The 23,289-nt window shown below is 39.7% G+C and overlaps 1 long non-coding RNA gene across 1 annotated transcript in view; it reads right to left on the bottom strand.

The window, feature by feature from the left end:
* Nucleotides 1–1,730: 1,730 nt before the first annotated feature.
* Nucleotides 1,731–23,289, bottom strand: part of LOC114205925 (uncharacterized) — a 44,497-nt gene continuing 22,938 nt past the window's right edge. Inside the window, exons 4-5 of the long non-coding RNA XR_003608499.2 lie at nucleotides 4,451–4,476; nucleotides 1,731–1,936 (exon numbers count right to left, since the gene is read on the bottom strand). This is a non-coding gene — a long non-coding RNA (uncharacterized LOC114205925). The remainder of the gene's footprint in view (nucleotides 1,937–4,450; nucleotides 4,477–23,289) is intronic.

Raw genomic sequence — 23,289 nt, 5'->3', positions numbered from 1 at the left:
TTCATATTAGCATAAAACTGGAAACAACCCAGATGTCTGCAGCTGGTGAAAGTTTAAACAACTATGGTATATTCAAACCATAGAGTACTACTGAGCAATAAAAAGGAGTGAACTATTAATTACAAACACAACTTGGATAGATCTCAAGGGGATTACGCTGAGTGAGACAAGCCCATCTCAAAGGTTACATACTGTACTATCCAATGTATATAACATGCTTGATATAATAAAAGATAAAAATGGAGAACAGATTTGTGGTTGCCAGAGGTCAAGAACAGGGTGGGAGAGTGAAGGAAGTGGGTGTGGCTCTGAAAGCAGCCTGGGCCTTGCAGGGATGGGGCACTTCTGTATCTTCATCGTGGTGGCGGTTACACAAAGCTATACATGTTAGAAGATTGCATAAAACCGGGGCGCCTGGGTGGCTCAGTCGTTAAGCGTCTGCCTTCGGCTCAGGTCATGATCCCGGCGTCCTGGGATTGAGCCCCACATCGGGCTCCCTGCTCCGCGGGAAGCCCGCCTCTCCCTCTCCCACCCCTCTCTCTGTCTCTCTCTGTCAAATAAATAAATAAAAATTAAAAAAAAAAAGAAGATTGCATAAAACTACACACACACACAAATGAGTAAAGATATGTAAGCTATGACTAAGAAAACCTAGGCAGATTTTTTAAATACAAACAAAACTTTTAGAAATGAAAAATATCATCACCAAAATAAAAAGCTTAAAAGGCAAATTAAACAGTATATTAGACATAGAGAAGAGAATTTGTTACCTGAAAAATAAGATTTGAATAAATCACGTTCAGAGGGATCAAGAGATGGAAAATGCATGAGAGAATTAAGAGAGGGGACATGATGAGAAGATACCATATTCCTCTAATAGGAACTCCTTGAAGGAGAAAATAGGGCAGGAGGCAATGTTGAGGGAAAATACATGAGAATTTTCCACACTTACAGTTGTAAATCCTCACTTTGAAGGACCAGGCATGAAAACAAACAAACCAAAAGAGGCACATGATGGCAAAACTACAGAATACCAGAGATAATGAAAAAGTCTCAAAAGCAACCAGAGAAGAACATATTACCACAAAAGAGTAGCTGTCAGACTGACAGCAGATTTCTCATCAGTAAAAGATAGAGTTTGAAAGATTAGATTTGTATCTTTAAAGAAATAATAAGAGAAAATAACTAACTAAAAATTATACACATTAAGTATCTCCTAAAATAAGGCTAAAATAAAGTCATTTTCAGGCAAACAGAGAAAAAGTTTATTACTCACAGGCTATCCCTAGAAGATCTGTGATAGTTACTTCTTCCTGGAGTTCAGAAGAAAGAAATCAATACAAAAGAAGAAATGAGATGCAAAAAATAGTTGAGAGATGAACTGGCAAACATGTAGGTAAAATGGACACAAATATTAATTGTAAAAACAATGGCAATAATATTGAAGACTGATTGGAGGACAGAAACCAAATATTAAATTAAGTAATTTAATTTAATAAATATAATAATTTAATTAAATAAATTAAATATGAATGAAGAAGAACATGTCAAATGGGAGGTGGGGCGATTATATTTAAAGAATTTAAGAACTTTGTGCTGTTTGGAAAGAGGATAGAACTCTTGGTTATAACTGGAAACATTGTTAACAGCAATTGTACATGTTAAATATTAACAATAACAAAAAAGCCTCTAAAAATATAGATATATAACATACAACCTTCCAACCAACAGAGGGAAAAAGAGGACTTAAAAAATCAAGACAAATAGTGGGGCACCTGGGTGGCTCAGGCAGTTAAAGCTCCAACTCTTGGTTTCAGCTCAGTTCATGATCTCAGGGTCGTGGGATCAAGCCCCACATCAGGCTGCGTGCTTGGCATGGAGTCCACTTGGGATTCTCTCTCCTTCTCTCTCTGCCCCACTCCAACTCTCTCTCTCTCTGTAGGAAAAATAAATAAAACCTTTTTAAAAAATCAAGACAGTACAGGACGGGAAAAGAGAAACAAAGAAAGAACAGGGTGAACAGAAAATACAAAATAACTTGCTATGATTAATACCAAATATACCCATGATCAAAATAAAAGAAAAAAGATGATTTTCTGACTCCATTAAAAGTCAGCTATTCTCAGACTGAATTTAAAAAACAACAAAGTCCTGCCATATGTTGATGAAAACAGAGATAAAACACACACACACACACACAGAAAAATATATATTTTCAAAAAGCTGATATGCCAACATTATTATTATACAGAGTAAATGTTAAAGCAAAAAGTATTATTAGTGATAAAGAATACCATTACTTAATAATGAAAGGAGTAATAATTCTGTATATTTGAGGCTGTTTTTTTACTGTCTTGAACAATGTCTGGCATATAGTAGGTGCTCAATAAATGAATGGTTGAGTAAATTAAGTCATGAGGAGATTACAGACCTAACAGCATACCCTTAAAATACAGAGGGAACAAGAGCACGTGGGTGGCCCAGTCAGTTAAGCATTCGACTCTGGATTTGGCTCAGGTCATGATCTCAGTGTCATGAGATCAAGCCCGGCAAGGAGCCCCACACTCAACAGGAAGCCTGCTTCTTTCCCTCTCCCTCTGCCCCTTCCTGCAGCATGCACACACTCTCTCTCCTTAAATAAATAAGTAAACCTTTTTAAAAAAATAGCAGAATCTGACAAGATTATAAGGAAATTGATAAATCTGTAATAACATTGGTAGATTTTTAACATTTCTCCCACATGACATAATGAGATCAAACAGACAAATTTAGTTAAAGATACAGATGATTGGGGTGCCTGGGTGGCTCAGTCGTTAAGCGTCTGCCTTCGGCTCAGGTCATGATCCCCGGGTCCTGGGATCGAGCCCTGCATTGGGCTCCCTGCTCTGCGGGAAGCCTGCTTCTTCCTCTCCCACTCCCCCTGCTTGTGTTCCCTCTCTCACTGTGTCTCTCTCTGTCAAATAAATAAATAAAATCTTAAAAAAAAAAAGATACAGATGATTTGTGTAACTGACTTAACAAATTCAATCCGATAGACATATGGAGGACCCTATACCCAACAGTTATAGAATATATAACTTTTCAAGATCACTTATAAAATTACATAAAAAACATTTACAAATATTAAGTATGTGCCAGACCATAAAGGAAGTCTTAACAAATACTACAGAATTTATATGTAAATCATGTTTTCTGAACACAATCTGATAAAGTTAGAAATAAATAACAAAAATATTTTTTAATGTTTGGAGATTTTAAAACACATTTTTATTAATTTAGTCTTCAAAGAAGAAATAATTATGCAAATGAAATACATAGAAAATGAAAGGCAGTGAAAACATTGTATATCAAACTCATAGCACAAATAACACAAAAGGAAAATTTATTGCCTTACATGCATATATTTTAGAAAGAAGAATGAAAATTAATGAGTTACATTTCTAAGTCCAGATGTTAGAAAATGAATAATGGAGTGTGAAAAAAAGTAGAAGGAAGGAAATAATAAACTCACAGCAGACATTTATGAAATGAAAAACAAACACTGAGGAAGCTAAGAAGATAACAGTTTATTTACTTTGAGACACTTTTCCCCACATTTTAGCATTTCTAAAATATTTTATGATTGGTGATATCTAAGATTCAATTAAATCTGATAGGCAAAGTTCTGGTAAGGTCAACTAATGAAAAAAGAGAAGGCACAAATAAACAGTATTAGACACGATATGAAGATAAAACTATGATTACAATAAAAACTTCTTTGACCAAATTCGTGCCGATAAATTTGAAAACAAATGACATGGGTTTTTAAGATAAATTATTAAATTTAACTTGAGAAGAAATAGAAAATATTACCAGACCTACGATCATAAAAGAAATGGAATCACAAATAAATCTACCACAAAAAAACATGAGGCTCATAATAATTTTACAGGCAAGTTCATTTCCAGAAAATGAACTCAAAAATGGAAATTTCATTTTAGGAGGCTAATATATCCCTGATACCAAAACCAGACAATCACCCTAAAAGAAAGAAAAATATAGGTCAATCTTGATTATGAACATAAACAGAAAAATATCCTATACAAAATAATAACAAGCCAAATCCAGAAATATAGATTTTTTTTAATGATGACCAATTGGGTTTATCAGACAAATGTAATGATGAATTATCCTAAGAAAAAATCTATTGCTTCATTTCAACACATTAATAAATTAAAGAAGGAAAACCACATAATAACCTCAGGATCCTGGAAAAGTATTCAATAAAACTCAACATCCGCTTATGATTAAAAAAAAAAACCTACAAAACTCTTAACTAGAAATAGAAGGACACTTCCTAGACTAAGAAGGAATATTGAGCAAAACCTACAGAAAACAGAGTCAACAGTGAAATGTTAGAAGCATTGTTAACATTCGGGGGAGAAAAGACAAGAATGACCATCATTATTACCTCTATTTAACATTGTCCTGGAGATCCTGTGCAAGAAACAAATAAAAAGTGTAAGAATTAGAATCACAGAAATAGAACGCTCATAGCATATTAATCATAGTTGTTCCAAATTCTCATTCTGATAATTCCAACATCTCTGCCATATCTGAGTCTGGTTGTGATGTTTGCTCTGTCTCTTTAAAATGTTCTTTGTCTTTTAGTATGCCTTGTGATTTTTAAAAGATTTTATTTATTTATTTATTTGTCAGAAAGAGAGAGCTCACAAGCAGGGGAGGTGGCAGGCAGAGGGAGAAGCAGGCTCCCCACTGAGCAAGGAGCCCGATGCGGGACTTGATCCCAGGACCCTGGGATCATGACCTGAGCCCAAGGCAGATGCTTATCTGACTGAGCCACCCAGGCATCCCTGCCTTGTAATTTTTTGTTGACAGCCAGACATGACACGTGGATAAAAGGAACTGGGGTCAATAGGACTTTAGTGTGCAGTTTTATATTTAGCTGACTGGGGTTACACTGTGTTTATTGTTTACTATCGCTATAGGCGTCAGAGGTTAAAATTTCCTCTGGGGTCGTTGTTTCTGTCTGCCCCCTTGTCTTTAGCTGTCTCTAAAGACTTCTTAAGTAATGTCTGAGACGTGCAATCCCTTCAGTTGTATTCCCCCATTATCATTCAGAGGCCTTCCTGTGGTGGTGATTGTAAAGTGTTGGGGGGAGAAATGTTCTATAGTCCCATGATTAGGTCACAGACTTTTGATGAGTCTTTGCCCCGAGCCTGGGACTTTACAAGAGCTTCTCACTTCTGTTTCGTTTTTACCCCTTCAGCGAGACAAGAAGTTTAGAGGGGGCTGACATTGGGTATTTCCCTTCCTTCAGGTTGGTTAGTGTCTGGTAAAAACCCAGTCAGTTAGGCTCTGCTAAAATAGTTTCTCTCGAGACCTTGTTAAGAACAGAAAAATAAGACGATGGGGCATACTTCAAAACTGAATTTAAATTGTCAATATCAAGGGACGCCTGGGTGGCTCAGTTGGTTAAGTGGCTGCTTCGGCTCAGGTCATGATCCCAGGGTCCTGGGATGGAGTCCCGCATCGGGCTCCCTGCTCCGTGGGGAGCCTGCTTCTCCCTCTGCCTGCCACTCCCCCTGCTTGTGCTCTCTCTCTCTGACAAATAAATAAAATCTTTAAAAATAAAATAAAATGGCAATATCAAGTCACTAAAACCATAGTTAAAAGACAGGTTCCGGGGCGCCTGGGTGGCTCAGTAAGTTAAGCATCCGACCCTTGCTTTCAGCTCAGGTGGTAGTTTCAGGGTCGTGAGATCAAGGCCCACGTCAGGCTTCGCACTCAGCAGGGAGTCTGCTTGGGAATATCTGTCTCCCTCTCCCTCTGCCCTTCCCCCCATGATCTCCCCCACTTCAAAAAAATAAATAAATCTTAAAAAAAAAAAAAAGACAAGTTCCGTGTTGGCCAAGTTGTGGAGAACTAAGAACTCTCAAACATGGCTGGTAGATGTCTGAAAGGGTACGACCTCTTTGAAGAGCAATTTCCTGTTATCTTGTAGAACTGAACACATGTATGTATCCTAGGCCCCAAGAATTCCGTTCTTAGATCTATACTCTGAACTAGTTGCCTTTTCTTCAATGTGTTGTTATTTGCACTGATGATACAGAAGCCATTTACCTACAGGTAAAACTGCTGGTGATTTAGCACAAACAAAGGCCGTGGTACCAAGCTGTTCTGGTTGTCAGTGTATTCTTTTCTCTTTTTTTATTTGACAGAGAGATAAAGAACACAAGTAGACAGAGAGGCAGGCAGAGCGAGAGGGAGAAGCAGGCTCTCCACTCAGCAGGGAACCTGATGCGGGACTCGATCCCAAGACCCTGGGATCATGACCTGAGCCGAAGGCAGATGCTTAACGACTGAGCCACCCAGGTGCTCCTGTCAGTGTATTCTTTACTGTTAGGCACTTAATGCAAAATCATCATTATCATCATCATCATCATCATCATCCAGTTGTACTTAGTAATTTTACTGATGAAGCAGTAAAAATTATTAATAAATTTTATTAAATCTCATCTCTGAAGTACATGTCTTTTTAATATTAATACTCTGTGTAATGAAATGGAAAATACACATAAAGCACTTCTGCCCACCAAAGTATGATGGTTCTCTCAAGGAATAGCATTTTTTTGCACTATGAGCCGAACTAGCTGCTTTTTTTCACAGAACACCCTTTCTACTTGAAAGAAAAACTACAAAACTATGGTTATTCAGACTTGGGACTTTGGCGGGCATTTTCTCATAAATGAACAAAGTGAGCCTGTCACTTCAAGGAAAGCAACTGACTGCATCGGTTGCCAATGATAAATTTTGAGCTTTCAAGCAAATTTAGAATTTTGGGAAATTTGTGTCCACTACCAAGACCTTGATGGTTTCCCAATTTTAAAAAACCTTTATGATTAAATCGGTGGTGAGATAGATAAATGTGGTTTTTTTGATATTGTATAATAAAATCTGTCAACATTTGTAAGGCATGTATAACTCAGTGACCCAGTGTCTCCCAAATGCCCAAGAAAGATCAATGTGTTTTTGTGTAACAAAGCATGAGAAAAGCATTGATACGATTTCAGACTCCCCATTTGCAGCTAATCTTTAAGAAACTATTACCTGCAGACTTCTGATTTAGTATCTTTTATGAGGAAGATCCAAAATTATCTAAGAAGGCTATTAAAACTCTCCTCCCATTTTCAACTACATTTCTGTGTGAGGCCTGTTTGCCTTCATATACTTTAGCCAAGACAACATATTGCAACAGACTGAATGCAGGAGCAGGTATAAAGATCCAGCTGACTTCTATTAAGCCAAATATTAAGGGGATTTGCAAAAATGCAAAAACAATGACCTTATTATTGTTATTTTTATATGAACTAGTAAATAAACATTTTAAAAAATTTCTCAGTTTTAATTTCAAACACCATAAATATCAATAGATATAATCCGTATAGACAAAAGCTATTTGGGGCCCTTAATAATTTCAACAGTTTAAAGGATCCCGAGAGCAAAACCACCACCCTAAAGAAAAAAAGCTCCCTTTTGTTCCCCAAGAGACACATATAAGTCTATTCATTACAGCAGTGTTTGTGATTCCAAAAAATTAAATTACTGAATGTTTATCAATAAGGGAATGGATAAATACATTTTGATACAGTCATATAATAAAACACCTCTGAAGTCAAAATAAATGAGCTAGATTTTGGAGCATGCTGAGAGAAGTAACATGTTGCTAAATGAGGGGCACAGAATGATACCACTTACATACACTTCAAAGACAGGAATATTGTCACTTGTGGGTACATCCGTATTTATTGAAAATATACAACCGCATGGGAACACAGGAAGATACATACCAACCTCGGGATGCTAATGGGACCTGGGGCCAGGGAAAGCAGGGGGAGGTTCAAATGTATACACACAAATTATTTAGCAAGAGATGGGGCGTAACTATGGCACGAAGTTAACGTTTAACAATCAGGGGTGATAGGTATGGTTCTGTATGTTTCTATCCGTTTGAAATCTCACAATATGAAAATATACTTGTTTTTAAATGCCTCTGCGTATTTGCTCTCAGTTAGGAAAAATCCAACTGGGTGGTTCCCAGGGGAATACATTTTCTCCATCCAGGGCTGGACAGTCAGCTGTCCTGTTTTTTGCCGGCTGCTTCTTGACCCTCCTAGATGACTTGGGGTATTTGAAGGGTAATGTCTTTTCTGTCTGCAAAGCTCTTGATCCTGGGTTCTCCGTCATGGCCGCAAAGGAAATTCTCACTCAGATTTCTTACAGAGCTCCTGCAGCTGTCAGGGAGGGCAGGAAGCCAGCATACCCAGAGACAACTTGAGTAAGCATCAGCATAGTTCCCACTTGGGGCAGGAGTCCCAACACAAAGTATCCTGTTCCTTTTCCTTTTCCTTCTGAAGCCAGAGAGCAAGCCTTTGATTCATGGGGCGATGATATCATGTAGCCTGCTGGGTGTAGCTGGGCTCTGGGCGAGCATCTGGGAGACAACTAATTCCCCTAGCACTCCCCAGAGCCTCAGGAGCCCCACCGGATAATTTCATGGTGGAGCTGAGATGGTATTTTTACCTTTAAATTCATACATCCAGCTCAGAAAGCCACTCGGCTTCCCAGAATTTTGTATTAAGAATACCCTCAGCAATAATTTTCAGACTTCACAGCCTCCTATAAGGAGGAAAGAGCTTGATATTCTGGTTTTGTTTCTGTTTGAAGAGCGCATCCCCAAAGGAATTGCATGTGTCCCAGATTCAACATAGCTGTTAATTAGAGCTGAGAACACTTGGTTGACCCCTGTGTGGCTAATTGCTAGAATTGAGAAGCGTCTCCAAGGGCCTCATATGATAACAACGGAAAATTGTACTGAGCATCACCTAACGCTTCTGGAACCGGTTCAGGACGGGAAGCAATAGGCTCCCTGCGGTTCCTGGCGCGAGAGAGGCAACTATGTGCTGAAGGAGCAGTATTAAGGATTCTCTTCAGTGATTAAAACACCCACATTTCACTTTGGATGTGTGACTTGAGGCAGTGTGAGCGGAAGGGCTTATCGGAGAGCTTGGGATTGTGCAGCACAGCATCTGTGGCCTACTTCGGAGGGCTTGGACTACTCCCCCTGACATCTCACCTCCGGCGCCAGCACTGCGGGTCAGGGGGTGACACAATTCCTGTCAGGCGGTGAGCAGCTTCTAAGGTGCCGCCTGAGGCAATCGTTCTGTTTCCCCATCTTAGAGGGACAACCAAGTGGCGTTCTTACAATGAGAAACATGTATGGAAATCACCTAGCTCCCCTCCTGGCACAAAAGGGTGGCCATCACCTCCCCTCCTGTAAGGAAAGCCGATTGTCAGAGAGCTGGCCAGAGGGAGTGGGGGAAGGGGAGGCAACCAGGGGAGAGGAGGTGGTGGGGAGGGCAGAAGGGCAACCCTAGGAGAGGCAAGGGAGAGAGGTGGCCCTTCCTCCTTCCTCCCCAGGTTCTGGGGAAGAGCAAAAGTCAGCAGAACCGACTGTGACTGTTTTGGCCTTCTCAGCCAAGAGGCCTAGAGCATACCCCAGATAGTTTAATGGCCTGGCCGACTCTACTCCCTTGGCCTGGCCTAAGGAAGGTTGCCTGGAGCCAGCAGTGTAAGGAGAGACCCATGATCCCTTTTCCAGAAAAGATCCAAACCATGGGTCCAATTCCAGGAAGTGACAGCAGCAGAAAGCAACCCAAAGTCTGCCGCCCAGGGCCAGGGAGGGGAAACAACCAAAGGGAGCTGGAGGAAAAGGGATCAATTGCATTTTCTTCTAGACCCAGATTGGCAGTTTCAGGCACCGTGTGCCAAGGACGGCTGGAAACCCCACCAATCTTGAGTCTCTAAGTGGACCTTTCAGATCTTCCTCCTCCTGATGGACACCTCTCACTAGTATATGGAGGGTGTCCTGTGAGCTTGGCCTATGTTGGACGATAGTTGGGGAAATGGGGACAGCAAGTATGGCTGCTGTCTGTAGGCAACATACTGGAAAAGAAAATCTAATACACAGGAAATCACAGTGTGCAACAAAGAGCATCAAATGTTTAGCACAATGGGGCAGTGCCAGGCTGAGTCTGTAGGTCCTGGAAGGGGCAGCAATGAGGGCTGGGGTAGTCTGAGATACTTCACGGAGGAGGCTGGACTAAGAGTGAGTGGGGCCCTTGAGGGTAAACACAGGGGCAGAGTGCCTTGCTTAGATGAATCGACAAGGCTGATCTCACTTAATTGTTAGAGAATGATAAGAAATCATTGTTATTGCCCCACATTTACATGGAGCTTTATATTTTGAGACTTTTCATATAAATTTTCATAATCACTCCTCATAAGGATTTTAAGAAATAATTTTTACTTTTAGAATTGGAAAATATCTTAGATTTTTATATAGCCCAGGCTCCACACATTACATTTGAGGAAATGATTCCCAAAGAGGTCGAGTGACTAACTCAAGATTGCACAGTTAAGTAGCTCCGAGACTATAATTCAGGTCTCATTCTTCTACTTAAATGGATTTACCAAAAAGGTATAAGTGCAATTTTGTTTTTATTTATATGCATTTATTTCCTATAATAGAGACCAATACTTAAAAAGAATAATTGTATATGTTTTGTTTCCTTACGATAAAAGAAATATATGATCATCCCAGAAAATTTAGAAAATACGGGTAAGCCAAAAGACTAAAATCATCCATTAATACAGCCTCCATTTCATCGGCGTTGACAATCATAAAAGTATGTATGATTTTCGTTTGATCCTTACACATAGGTAGCTTTATTTTAGTAGTAAATGTCTCTGGTCCCCTTTGAGGAGAAGCACATTAGGTAGGATAATGTGCCAATCTCAAGGGTATAACATTTAGAAGCCAAAGGTCTAGGTTCAAGACCTGGTCATTACTAGCTGTGTGGTCTTCCATTAGTCAGTCAACTTTCCTGCACTTTGGATTCTCGTTTACAAAATGATGGGGTTTCAGAGATCCCTTTTTTAGCTTACTAAAATGTCTTTTCTGGGACTTCAAAATCAGGCATTGTAAGCTTAGAACAGTTAATTAAGACAAAACAAAACAGTTTCTGATGTTTTTAAAGGAATGTAACAGCATGTTAAAATAGACCTCTTCCTTTCTCAGGGTTTTGGCTGGGGCTCCAAAGTCGAGAACAATGGGTTTATATCTGCCCCCACACGCACACACATTGTAAGTGAGATACAAGACTGTCTAGGCAGGACTTGCAGAGAGTGACCTCGAGCTTGTTCTGCCTCAGTTAGACCTTCACATACCTCCAGCTTTTGCAGAGAAACTAAGAGAAGGAACCTGGAGGCTGCCTTCTCATTTCGCTGGGAAGAAAAATCTGTAATGAAAGGCTGGCTGGTGGCACCTCGGGCAGCAGAGCAAAGCCAATGGGTCCCAGCAGGAATAAGCCGCACGTAAAGAAACAAAAGTTTATGAAGAAGAGAGTTGGACTCATTATCTTATATATTCAAAGAGACCCTTCTAGATGATTCCAACATCGTGGGGTGCTCTTCTGGAATCCAGATGATAAGGGGAGAATTTCAAGAGTCTAGCTGAAGTGGGTATCATCCAAGCAATGCTATGGTAGGCTATCCGCCAGGAGGAAGGGTCTCCCAACAAACCTTCCAAGGCACCCCGCTAGAGAAATACCCATTTGCTGTGCCACTCTGTGATGACAACTGCAAGAGCCACTGAACACTTCGCCTCTTCTTCTCTAATCCCCTCTTTCTCCTGGGCCCAGCTAATGCAAGAGGATGTGGAACGAGGAGAGAAGAAATGTCCGTGAACCATGTGCAAACAAGGCTGGCTGAGACCCACACTAGTGGGAGGGAGAACTCTAATTTGGATAAGAAATTGAAGTTTTGAAATGACGTTGGACAGAACTGTTCAATACTTGAAAGGAAGCAGGAAATCATGGGTAGGGAAGAAAGACTAGAGAGAGCAATTTTAAAGGGCCAGTCATAAGGTCAACAAAAGTTGCTTTCTGCTTGAATCCTCCCAGCTCCTGCCTGTTTCACACGCCAGTTACAGGAGGATAATTTTGGTGAGTTGAGGGAGAATGGCAAAGAGGAGTGATACTGGTGGCCAGATCCCAATCAAGAGGCTGTTGTCTAGAAATCGGGCAACAAGGGGCGCCTGGGTGGCTCAGTCAGTTAAGCACCTGCCTTCAGCTCAGGTCATGATGTCAGGGTCCTGGGATCAAGCCCTGCTTTGGGCGCCCTGCTCAGCAGGGAGTCCGCTTCTCCCTCTCCTTCTGCTCCTCCCCCCTCCCCCCACTTGTGCTCTCTCTCTCTCGAATAAATAAATAAATATTTTTTTAAAAAAGAAATTAAGCAATAAGGCCATGGGAACAGAGGGTATTTCTGAGGTAAATCTGGCAGGAATTAATGACTGCTTAAGTGTGTTAGACAAGTAAAGTGGGTGACTCATATAAGCCTCTGAAGTTTCTAGCCTGAGAGACTGGAAGATGGTGACTTGATGGATAGTAATGCCTCTTCTACAGCTAAATATGTGTTCCAGAGAGATCTCACACTTAGGTCAATGATGCCACATTTTTGGAACTCTTTTCCTTGAGTCTCCTGAGCCAATGACTTCTGAGCCAACTTATGAGTCATATAAAAAAAGTCATTACTTTTCACTTATCCATTTTTCATTTAATCCGCCATTTAACAAATTTTGTTAAGTGTCTCTTATGTGTTATGCACCATGCTAGTCACTGCAGGGAAAAATGAGTGGGGCACAGAGTCAGTCCTCAGATTGCCCCTAGTCTATCTGTTCTACCTACTCCATTTACCAGGTTAACCCTGGTTTTGGTGGCCTTATCCCCCTTTTAAGTACCTTCTGTCATTGCTTTTATATAGAAAGGAGCACAGTATGGTTTAAATTGGGTATTACCATCTTAGGTACATGAATTTATTTCCATTTGTCCATTTTCCATTTTGTTTTATGTCCTACAGAATTCAGGCCGTTATGACAACATGGCCCAGAAATTTGATCTCTGTCCAAATTTGCACTTTCTAAATGTAAGTAGACACTCAAAATGAGTCTAAAAATCACTGGCACAAAATGTACCCAAATAGGCCCACACAATTGTTCTCTTTCTCTCTCTCTGTAACACACACACACAAACACACACACACACACACACATTCATACCATTCAGATTCAGTTCAACATGATAAAAATATGTATTTAGTACTTTGAATATCAAAGTTTGGTGTTAAGTCCTCCAAGGGATATAGAAATTAGAAACAGAGTTCATTCTTTTCAGAAGCCCACAACTTAGTAAGAGAAATAGATGCATTTATAGATAGACATATGTGATACATGGTAAAATGTGAAGTGATATAATAAAAGAATAAACAATAAATTATAATAAATTAACAAGGGAGAAAGAATCTACAATAACGGCTTGTATTCAGGTCGCTTGACTTTTGAACCTCAGGTACAAAGATCTAAGTGAATCATACTCTTCAATTTATTCAACAAACATTCCTGAGCACCTACTATGTGGCAGGCACCTTTCTAGGTGTTGAGGATGTGCAACTCTTATTCAAGGTAAGGATACGGTCAACAAGGAAGCAAATATTTGATAGTAATAGCAATGGGAAGACTTAAAGCAAGGTGGTGGGAAAGCAAGTTATTAGGGGACTCTTATTTGGATAATCAGAAACAGCCCTTCTGAGGATGTAACATTTAGGAAGGAGCCATCTTGAGAGAGAAGATCAGAAGGACAAGCATCTCAGACAAAAGGAATAGCTATGCAAAGTCCCCAAGCAAGAAAGAATTTTGTGTGCTGCAGAGAGGAAAAGAAGGCAGGTTGTGCCTGGAACACTGTGGCAAGATGGGGAGACCGGGATGAGATGAGGTTGAAGAGGTAGGCACCGGCCAGATAAGTAAGGCTAGGTTTTAAAATCATGTAAGGTTTGGCTGATCCTTACATGCACACGTGCACACACACACACACACACACACACACACACACACACACACAAGGTTCCAAAACTGTTTCAAGCATTGGCAGAACTGCTGGAATCTATGACTACTTTGCAGGAAATAACACTTATTTGGATCAAGTTTAAAAACTCATTATTTTCTATTCACATCTAATACTTAATTTGACTACAAAAGTTTAAGTAACAGAAGAGTATTTGTGAACCCTACATGAACTCCAAGCATTATCAATGGTATCACTGAACAGAGTATAAGAAAAGCCATGAGCTCCTAAAGAACAATTTGAAAAAAGAAATCCCATGACAGCAGGCTGAGTGAATGGAACAATTCCAATTATGGGGGTGAAGAATGGCAGTTTTTGCTATGTTTCTCATTAGGCTGGAGATGATTATGCCATATTCTCAGCACTGGTTTTGGATAAGGCCCCTCTCTTCTATTGTTGTTTTTCCAATCCCCACTCCATAGGTATCCTTCCTAGTATGTATGGAATATGTCCTCTGATGGCTATGTACCTTTGATAAATGTATGGGTTGTTTTCCACAAATGTGATTTTAATTAGCTAACATGAAATTGCTCTATGATACTGTTCTGTCTTATTTATTTACTCAAGACTATTTTTAAAGATCTGTCCATATTGCTCTGTGCATCTCTAATTCATCACTTCCAATTGCTGTAGAGTATTTTATGATAAAGACTCTTCATATTTTACTTACCCATTCCCCTAGAGATGGAAACTAGGTTACTGTACACTCTCTACATGTAATGAACATCCTCATAAAGATGCCCTTACAGGCTGAGGTGAGTTTCTCTGGGGGATTACAGGGCCATAACAATGACTCTCACTCAAATTCTCTTGATAAAGCTGGATTGGTCTCCTGAATGAATGCAGTAGTCCACATGCCTATTTTATGTTCATAAATGATTTATACAGAATACACTAAGTTGCAGAGACATATGGTGATGTATACAAGATCCAAGTCTTCCAGTTCAGTTCTAAGGCTTTCTCCGTGGGGAAAATGCCTTTCTAAGGAAGATTACCTTACCCTATTCGATGTGCATAAGCACAGATGCAAAGTTTAGCTGAATTACTCCTTACAGGGTATAATTATCCTTCACTGCCCTCATCCAACAATGATTTGTTGAAGGGCAGCTAGAGAAGCCATTGCTTTTCTTCTTCATGAGGTCAAGGCTTTTTCTTCATGAGGTCAGAGTATGCACTGGTGTGCACTAGGGAGGAGATCCTCCCTTTCCTTAAAGGAACTTACAATCTTATTTCCTATCATAACCACAATCAACATTACTATAGGTAGCAGATTTTTTTTTTTCAAAAACTTTCCGTGGTTCTATTTTCCTGGATCTACATTTCATGGCCTCAGAAACCCTCAACACTGATCATTTTACCTGGTCCCCTGTTCTCCATTTCTGGACATTACAAACTCCCTCAAACTTCAGGTCCCAAATATCCAAGTCATACCAGAAGACAGTTACAAGGCTACCAACCAGTGCCCAGCATGTAGCACAGTGATTCTGTTGGGAGTTCAATGCTTTATGAGCAAATGTGGCAGAACCATAAACTAGATCCATTTTAGCTGTGGTCTCTTATGCCCTTGGGTTTGAAATAATTAATTTCCTAGACATGTGGTTCCCAGATGAAATTCATGCTGTGATTCGATTTTTTTAAAGGCAAAAAAAATCTCTCCAGCAGAAATTCATCACCAACTTGTTAAGGAATTTGATGACTAAAAATAATCTCCCCATAGAGTGTATGGATGTGGTATGCAGACTTGGAAAAGAAGAACACACCAGTGAGTCTGTGTAAGAGGGAATGACAGGATCACTGAACTGGGGACCCACCTTTTGACTTGACTGGTATCAAAAGGCTGTCTCACATATCAAAAAAAGGGGGGGATTTTAATCAACTAAATACGAAATGATTTTAAATGCCTACCATGGACACCAGCCTTCAAATCATATTCATTCCCTAAAAGGCAAATTATAAGCTGGGAAGAATGTAGCACAGGATATTCTTAACATCTCCTTTTTGATTCTGAGAAGGAATTTGTACTTGATACAAGTTTATTCTGTACACAGTTAGATGGAGCCCATCTTCCTCCTCAGAAAATGGTTCTTCTAGATCCTGGGGAAAGAAACCACTCAGTTGCTTCAAAAGGAGAACGTCAAAGTGGGGATTTACCTTGGGGCAGGCAGGTGGTAATGGTTGAAAGCTGAGAACACTGACATATTTACACTGAGCCTCTAAGCCCAAGACCATTATTTAGGTTCTAGGGGTCTAGGACCAAATTTAGCCTGCAAACTTGAGACAGAGGAGCGGAAGCCTTCTGGGGGCTAGCCCAGGAAGGGAGTCATGCAGCTATCTGCGGAAGAACACCCTGTGCGGAGCAGATCTTCCTGCGGGTTGGAGGCAGCAGCTCCTGGTTTTGAGGAAGTGCCTTCCTGGGCCCAGCTGCTGCTGGCAATGGTAGCAACTATCTTGCCAGGCTGGTTCTGCGGTATGGTTCTGAGAGTTGTTCCAGAAGTTCTGCCTATAGCCTGTTCTTCCAGCCTTTCCAATGCTTGTATGAGCTACCTAATAACTCCCTTTCTGCCTAAAGTAGTTACTATGGATTTTATAGTTGACACCAAGAACTTGACCCAGTTTTAGTTGATTATGGTATCAGTCTTAGGGTTTTCCTTTGTACTAATTAGTGTGTTATTCCTCTTTATCCGATTTATCAGCTTTAAATGAAATCGTTTGACCCCTTAGCTATTAAAGATTAGGAAATTGGTATATTTACCCTCCTCAATTTTTACTATACAACTTCCCACTGGCTCCAAAGATCCCAAGTTTTGGGCATCTCACTTTCCCATGTAATTCCTATAAACAGTCATACTCCTAAATACTTGGTGCCCATTATCTGATTACCCCCCACTCCAGACATAATGTTTTTATGCTTGCCCTATAAGAAGAAAGAGTAATGCGGGAGGACAGGGCATCCTTCCATTGAAATTCAAACCTACTCTGTGTTTAGCTGATTACCTACGTCCTGGTGTGTCTCTCCATGGGATGATGAGAAGATAGAGGACAAGTCACCTTTTCTCATCTTGATGGCCCCTGACTTAAAACTTTCTCCAACAAAATCTGATCCTTAAGCCATATTGCATCATGTGGAGGAATGCATTCTGAGCCCTGTTTCACCATGAGTGGTAACCACAAAGGGACTCACTTTGTATTACAGCGAAGATTATTCCTCAGGATGTAAAAAAAAAAAAAAAAAAAAAATCAAAGAAGAGTCCATAACTGCTACAGCATGAATAAAAAAATCAATAAAGCAATAATTGCTATAAGCAAAATCAAAAGACAAATGACAAACTGGGAAAAATATTTGCACAGCATATCACAAAGGGTTTTTTTCCTCAATATAAAGAGGTCCTGTAAATCAATAAGACCAACACCCAACAGGAAAATGGGCCAATGATATGGATAACACAGTTTATAGAAAAGGATATACAAAGGAAACAGTAAGACAAATGACTTTTAAACAACTGAAATGAAAAATTTAATTTCAAAATATACTGAGACTCCATTTTTTATCTCTTAGAATGGCACAGACCAAAATGTACAATAGTCCATGGTGTTGACAAGGGTCTAGAGAAATGGGCATGCTTACTGACAGGAATATATATTGGTACAACTTCTGGGGAGGGCAGTTTGGCGATATCTGTTCAAATGATAAATGCACATATCGTTTTTTGCCAGTATTCCAATCTTAGGGATTTATTCTACTGATACACTTGCATATATACAAACTGAGTTATGTACAACTGCAGCATTGTTCGTGAAAGCAAAATATTTTTAATCACCTGAAAACAACAAGGAGAACAAGACACTTAATCATTAACAAAATGGCCAAGTCACTTTTACCCTAAAACTTAACATATATGAAGGAAGGCTATTTTCTGTGGTGATAGTCCAACCCAAGTAAGAAAGGAGATCCGGGCAGAAAGACTGCATATTGCAGAGCTGGCAGAACACAGAATGCTCAAAAGCAAGTGGATTCCCGAGGTGCAAAACCAACAGTACCTTGCTTAGAACCAGACTTGGTGCAAGCCATCTGCTGAAATTTTCTTGGACTCCATTTGAGACTAGAGAGGGGGAGGGAAGCAGGTGAAGAAAGAAGGTTGTAGATCCACCATCTTAGCATGGTGATGCCAGGTAGAGGAATGGCTGTCAGTAATAAGCTGCCCTCCCGTTGCTAAGCTTTTCCTCTGAAGAGAAGGAAAGGCTAGGCCAGCTCATACAAGCACACATACAAACTCTGCTTAGATTATGGGGGTTCAGGGAGCGGTTCGGCACTCTGCTTTGGTCCCTTCCCCACAAGTATTTCAGCACATAGGTAGTCTAAGCAGCAGGGTCTCCAAGAGACACCATTCATATTGTATTTTGTGCGAACGGCACCCCCTAGGAGAGAACACAATGCAGAGATTGTCCTTTGGAGATATACAGTGTGTCAGCCCTGCTGGAAAAAGTGCCCTTACTTAAAGGTAAGAAATAATCAAAAGGGAGACAGCACAAATCTTTACAAAAACCCAACAAAAAAGGAGGAAATCAATAGGGAAAATTACTGGGGCACCTGGGTGGCTTAGTCGTTAAGCGTCTGACTTCAGCTCAGGTCATGGTCCCAGGGTCCTGGGATTGAGCCCTGCATCGAGCTCCCTGCTCTGCAGGAAGCCTGCTTCTCCCTCTCCCACTCCCCCTGCTTGTGTTCCTTCTCTTGCTGCATCTCTCTCTGTCAAATAAATAAAATCTTAAAAAATAATAGGGAAAATTATTGGCAGACAAAGAACTACAGCAGAAGTATCTTGCTGCAAAGACAATGAAAATATGACCAAAAAAATTTCCATTATCTCTAGGAACTAAAAAAAAACTAACCTCTAGAAAAAAATAACCTGTTTATAGCAAGCACTTAAAGCAGAGATACAAGGGGTCAAGGAGAAAATGACAAGACAACTGAAGTTTAAACACGACTTAGTGGGGTGCCTCGCTAGCTCAGTCAGTAGAGCATGCTACTCTTGATCTCAGGGTCATGAGTTCGAGTCCCACATTGGGCATGGAGCCTACAAGAAAAAGACAGACAATCGAATAGAAAATGGGCAAAGACTTGAATGGCTACTTCACAAAAAAATAAGCACATGAAAAGGTTCTAAACATGAGTCCTTAGGGAAATGTAAATTAAAATTACAGTGAGATGCGGCTACCAGACTGCCTAAAATTAAAAGAACCAGCAATACTAAATAGAGGCTAGGATGTGGAGGATGCATTCCTGGTATAAATGAGCACAGCTCCTTTGGAAAACTTTTTAATGATTCCAAAGCTAAAAAGAACAACCATGAATTAGCACTAAAATTTGTTTTCTTTGAGGTAGAACTTATATACAGCAAAGTCTTAAATGTATAGGTTGGTGAATTTTTAAAAAGTAACTACACCCATGTGCCCACATTCTGATACAGACATGGGACATTAATAACACCCAATAAGGTTCCTTCTTGTCCCCTCCCAGTCCAAGGTAATCACTGTTTCAACCATTATCATTCACTATCAGTTAATTTTGTCTAGTGTTGAATGAACCATAAATGAAAACATACAGTATGTACTATCCTATATGTCTAGGTTTTTCTACTTTACATTATGTTGGTGAATTCTCCCATATTGTTGTGAATAGCCGTTAATTCTTTTGCAATATTACATAGTATTCTATTACATGAATGTGCCACTATTTACCCATTAATATTTGAATTGTTTCTAGTTTTTAACTATTATGAGAAAAACTGCTATGAATACTCTTGTATATGTTTTTTGGGGGATATAAACATTCATTTCTGTTGGGACTATACATAGGAGTGGAATTTCTAGGTCAAAAAGTACTTGTATATTTAACTTTGAATCATTACAAAGTTTTCCAAAGGAGCTGTGCTCATTTAAACCAGGAATGCATCCTCCACATCCTAGCCTCTATTTGTATTGTTAGTTCCTTTAATTTTAGGCATTCTGGTAGCCGCATCTCATTGTAATTTTAATTTACATTTCCCTGAGGACTCATGTTTAAAACCTTTTCATGTGCTTATTTTTTGTGAAGTCTTTGCCTGTTTTCTATTGGATCGTCTGTCTTTTTCTTGTTAATAGAACAGACATTTCTCCAAGGAAGACATAGAAATGGCCAATAGACACGTGAAAAAATGCCCAACAATACTCGGCATCAGGGAAATACAAATCAAAAACACAATGAGATACCACGTCATACCTGTCAGAATGGCTAAAATTAAAAAGTCAGGAAACAACAAATATTGGCAAGAATGCAGAGAAATAGGAACCCTCTTACACTGCTGGTGGGAATGCAAGCTTGTGCAGCCATTCTGGAAAACAGTATGGAGGTTCCTCAAAAAGTTAAAAATAGAGCTACCCTATGACCCAGCAATTGCACTACTGGGTATTTACCCCAAAGATACAAATGTAGTGATCTGAAGGGGCACCTGCACCCCAATGTTTATAGCAGCAATGTACACAATAGCCAAACTATGGAAAGCGTCCAGATGTCCATCAACAGATGAATGGATAAAGAAGATGTGGTATCTCTATATAATGGAATACTACTCAGCCATCAAAAAATGAAATCTTGCCATTTGCAATAACATGGATGGAACTAGAGGGTATTATGCTAAGCAAAATAAGTCAGTCAGAGAAAGACAATTATATGATTTCACTCATATGTGGAATTTAAGAAACAAAACAGAGGAGCATAGAGGAAGGGAGGGAAAAATAAAACAAGATGAAATCAGAGAGGGAGACAAACCATAAGAGACTCTTGACCATAGGAAACAAACTGAGGGTTGCTGGAGGGGATGGGGTCACTGGGTGATGGGCATCAGGGAGGGCACGTGATGTAATGAGCACTGGGTGTTATATACAACTGATGAATCACTGAACTCTCCCTCTGAAACTAATGATATACTGTATGTTAATTAACTGAATTTAAATTTAAAAAAAATATGAAGGAGTTTGTATATTCTGGATAGGTGTCCTTTGTTAGATATGTGTATATAAATATCTTCTTCTGGTCTGTATCCTACCTTTTCACTCTAATGGTATCTTTTTGATGAAAAGTTCTTAATTTTAATTAAGTCCCACTTATCAGTATTCTATTTTGTATTTAGTGCTTTTTGCAACCTGGTTTAAGAAATCATTGCCTAGGGACGCCTGGGTGGTTTAGTCGTTTAAGTGTCTGCCTTTGGCTCAGGTCATGATTCCAGGGTCCTGGGATCCAGGCCTGTGTCAGGTCCCTGCTTAGTGGGGATTCTGCTTCTCTCTCACCCTCTGCCCCTCCCCCTTACTTGTGCTCTCTCACTTGGTCTCTCTCTCTCTCAAATAAATAAAAATAAAATCTTTTTAAAAAATAGTGTTTAAAAAAAAAGAAATCAGTGCCTACCTGAAAGTCATGAAAGTAATCTCTCACATTCTTTTTAAGATTTATTGTTTTAATTTTTCCCTTTAATTCTAAGATCCATCTCAAATTAATATTAGTATATAGAGTGAGGTAGGGGTTCAAGGTTAACTTTTTTCCTATATGGGTAGCTAATTTACCCAGCACGATTATTTCAAATAACATCTTTCCCTCGTGAATTACACTTATCACAAATCAGGGAACTGTATATGTGTGGGTCTGTTTCTGGATTTCTGTTCCTTCACCTGTTTGTCTCTCCTAGTATCTATACCACATTGTCTTAATCATTGTAGACAATCATTTACAAGAAATCTAATGCCTAAAAGTGTAAGTCCTCCATCTTTATTCTTCTTCTTCAAGATTGCCACTTTAAAGATTATTCTAGGTCCTTAAAATTTCCAGATAAATTTTAGAGTAAACTTGTTAGTTTAAGTTAGTGTACTTCTAAAACCAGATATTATTAGTCAAATCTTCGTTCAATTAGTCCTCATATATGCTTTATAATTTCATAGACAAAATATAGCATAAAATTGATTTTCAAAATTGATTAGAAAGATTAGGAAAGGGGTGCCTGGGTGGCTCAGTCAGTTAAGCATCTGCCTTCAGCTCAGGTCATGATCCCAGAGTCCTATGATCGAGCCCCTCATTGGGCTCCCTGCTCAACGGAGAGCCTGCTTCTCCCTCTGCCTGTCCACTCCCCCTGTTTGTGCTCTCTCTCTCTGTCAAATAAATAAATAAAATATTTTTTAAAAAATTAGGAAAGAAGAAAGAAAAGGTATTTACCATCATAGAAATGAGGGCCACAATAGGAATAACAATAGTGAACACATGAAAACCTGCAAAGAACAGAAGAAAAGTTTGAGGGAAAAAAAGCAAAGCAAGATGAAAACAAACATTTTGAATTGTCAACAAGAATATGTCTCAGTAAAGTCACTGGACTTCAGTGACAAAGAAAAGAATATTTTGAATATTTACACAAAATTATCAACTCATCTATAAAGGGAAAAGTTTCAGATGGGCTCTAGACTTCTCCATCGTAACATTCAACAACAACAACAAAAAACAGTGAGGCAATCCTTAGAAAGAAGAAGGTGATCCAAGATTTTCATATGCAGCCTATCATCATTTAAATATAAATGCAACAGGAATATTGTCAAACAAGCCAAAAGTCAGGGAATACAGTTCCTTTCTGGAAGAAAGTCCTGCAGGAAAGGCTAAAGCCAATCAAGAAAGAATGGAGAATTTGGAGAGGTGCGTTCCTTAGGTATGAGCAAACACAAAGACAAGGAAGGCTGCTGCCCCAGCAACTTGTTTCGAACTCTGGACAACAGCGGAGAGTGAAGCTCGTCAGAGGGATCACCAAGGTAGGAAGACCATGGCATGGAAGATGGAGCAAACTGCCTGGACAGGGCTACACTGGAGAAGTAGCAAGTAGGAACCACAGAGAAGGTAAATGGCAGGAAGTACCATCAGTCTACACCTTGCTGAGACAAGCAGATCACAAGTCACAGACCCCAGACTTAGCTGTGAAAACCATGAGACAGAGAGCACCCAGGCATCCTCAAGATCAGCAGATACCAGACAGCACAACCACAGCACAAAGCCAGGGAGTCCCTTCCCCAACACCAAAGGGGAGAAACACTAGCTCCCCTCCATCTATAAATCCAGATCCAGCCTAGGAACAGCAAGAGGCCACAGAGCACTTTTATCCAGGAAGAATAAACATGAATGTATATTAAGTGTTCAGTGTGTGCTGATTATGGTTATAAGCCCTTTACATGTTTTAATTCATTTGATCTTCACAACTCTAAAGGATAA

Source organism: Eumetopias jubatus, unplaced genomic scaffold, assembly GCF_037043125.1.
Source record: "Eumetopias jubatus isolate StellerSeaLion01/CBP00866 unplaced genomic scaffold, mEumJub1_p1.0 scaffold_9, whole genome shotgun sequence".
Taxonomy (NCBI): domain Eukaryota; kingdom Metazoa; phylum Chordata; class Mammalia; order Carnivora; family Otariidae; genus Eumetopias; species Eumetopias jubatus.
Note: the sequence above shows the minus strand (reverse complement) of the source record. Positions and strands in the feature narration are given on the sequence as shown.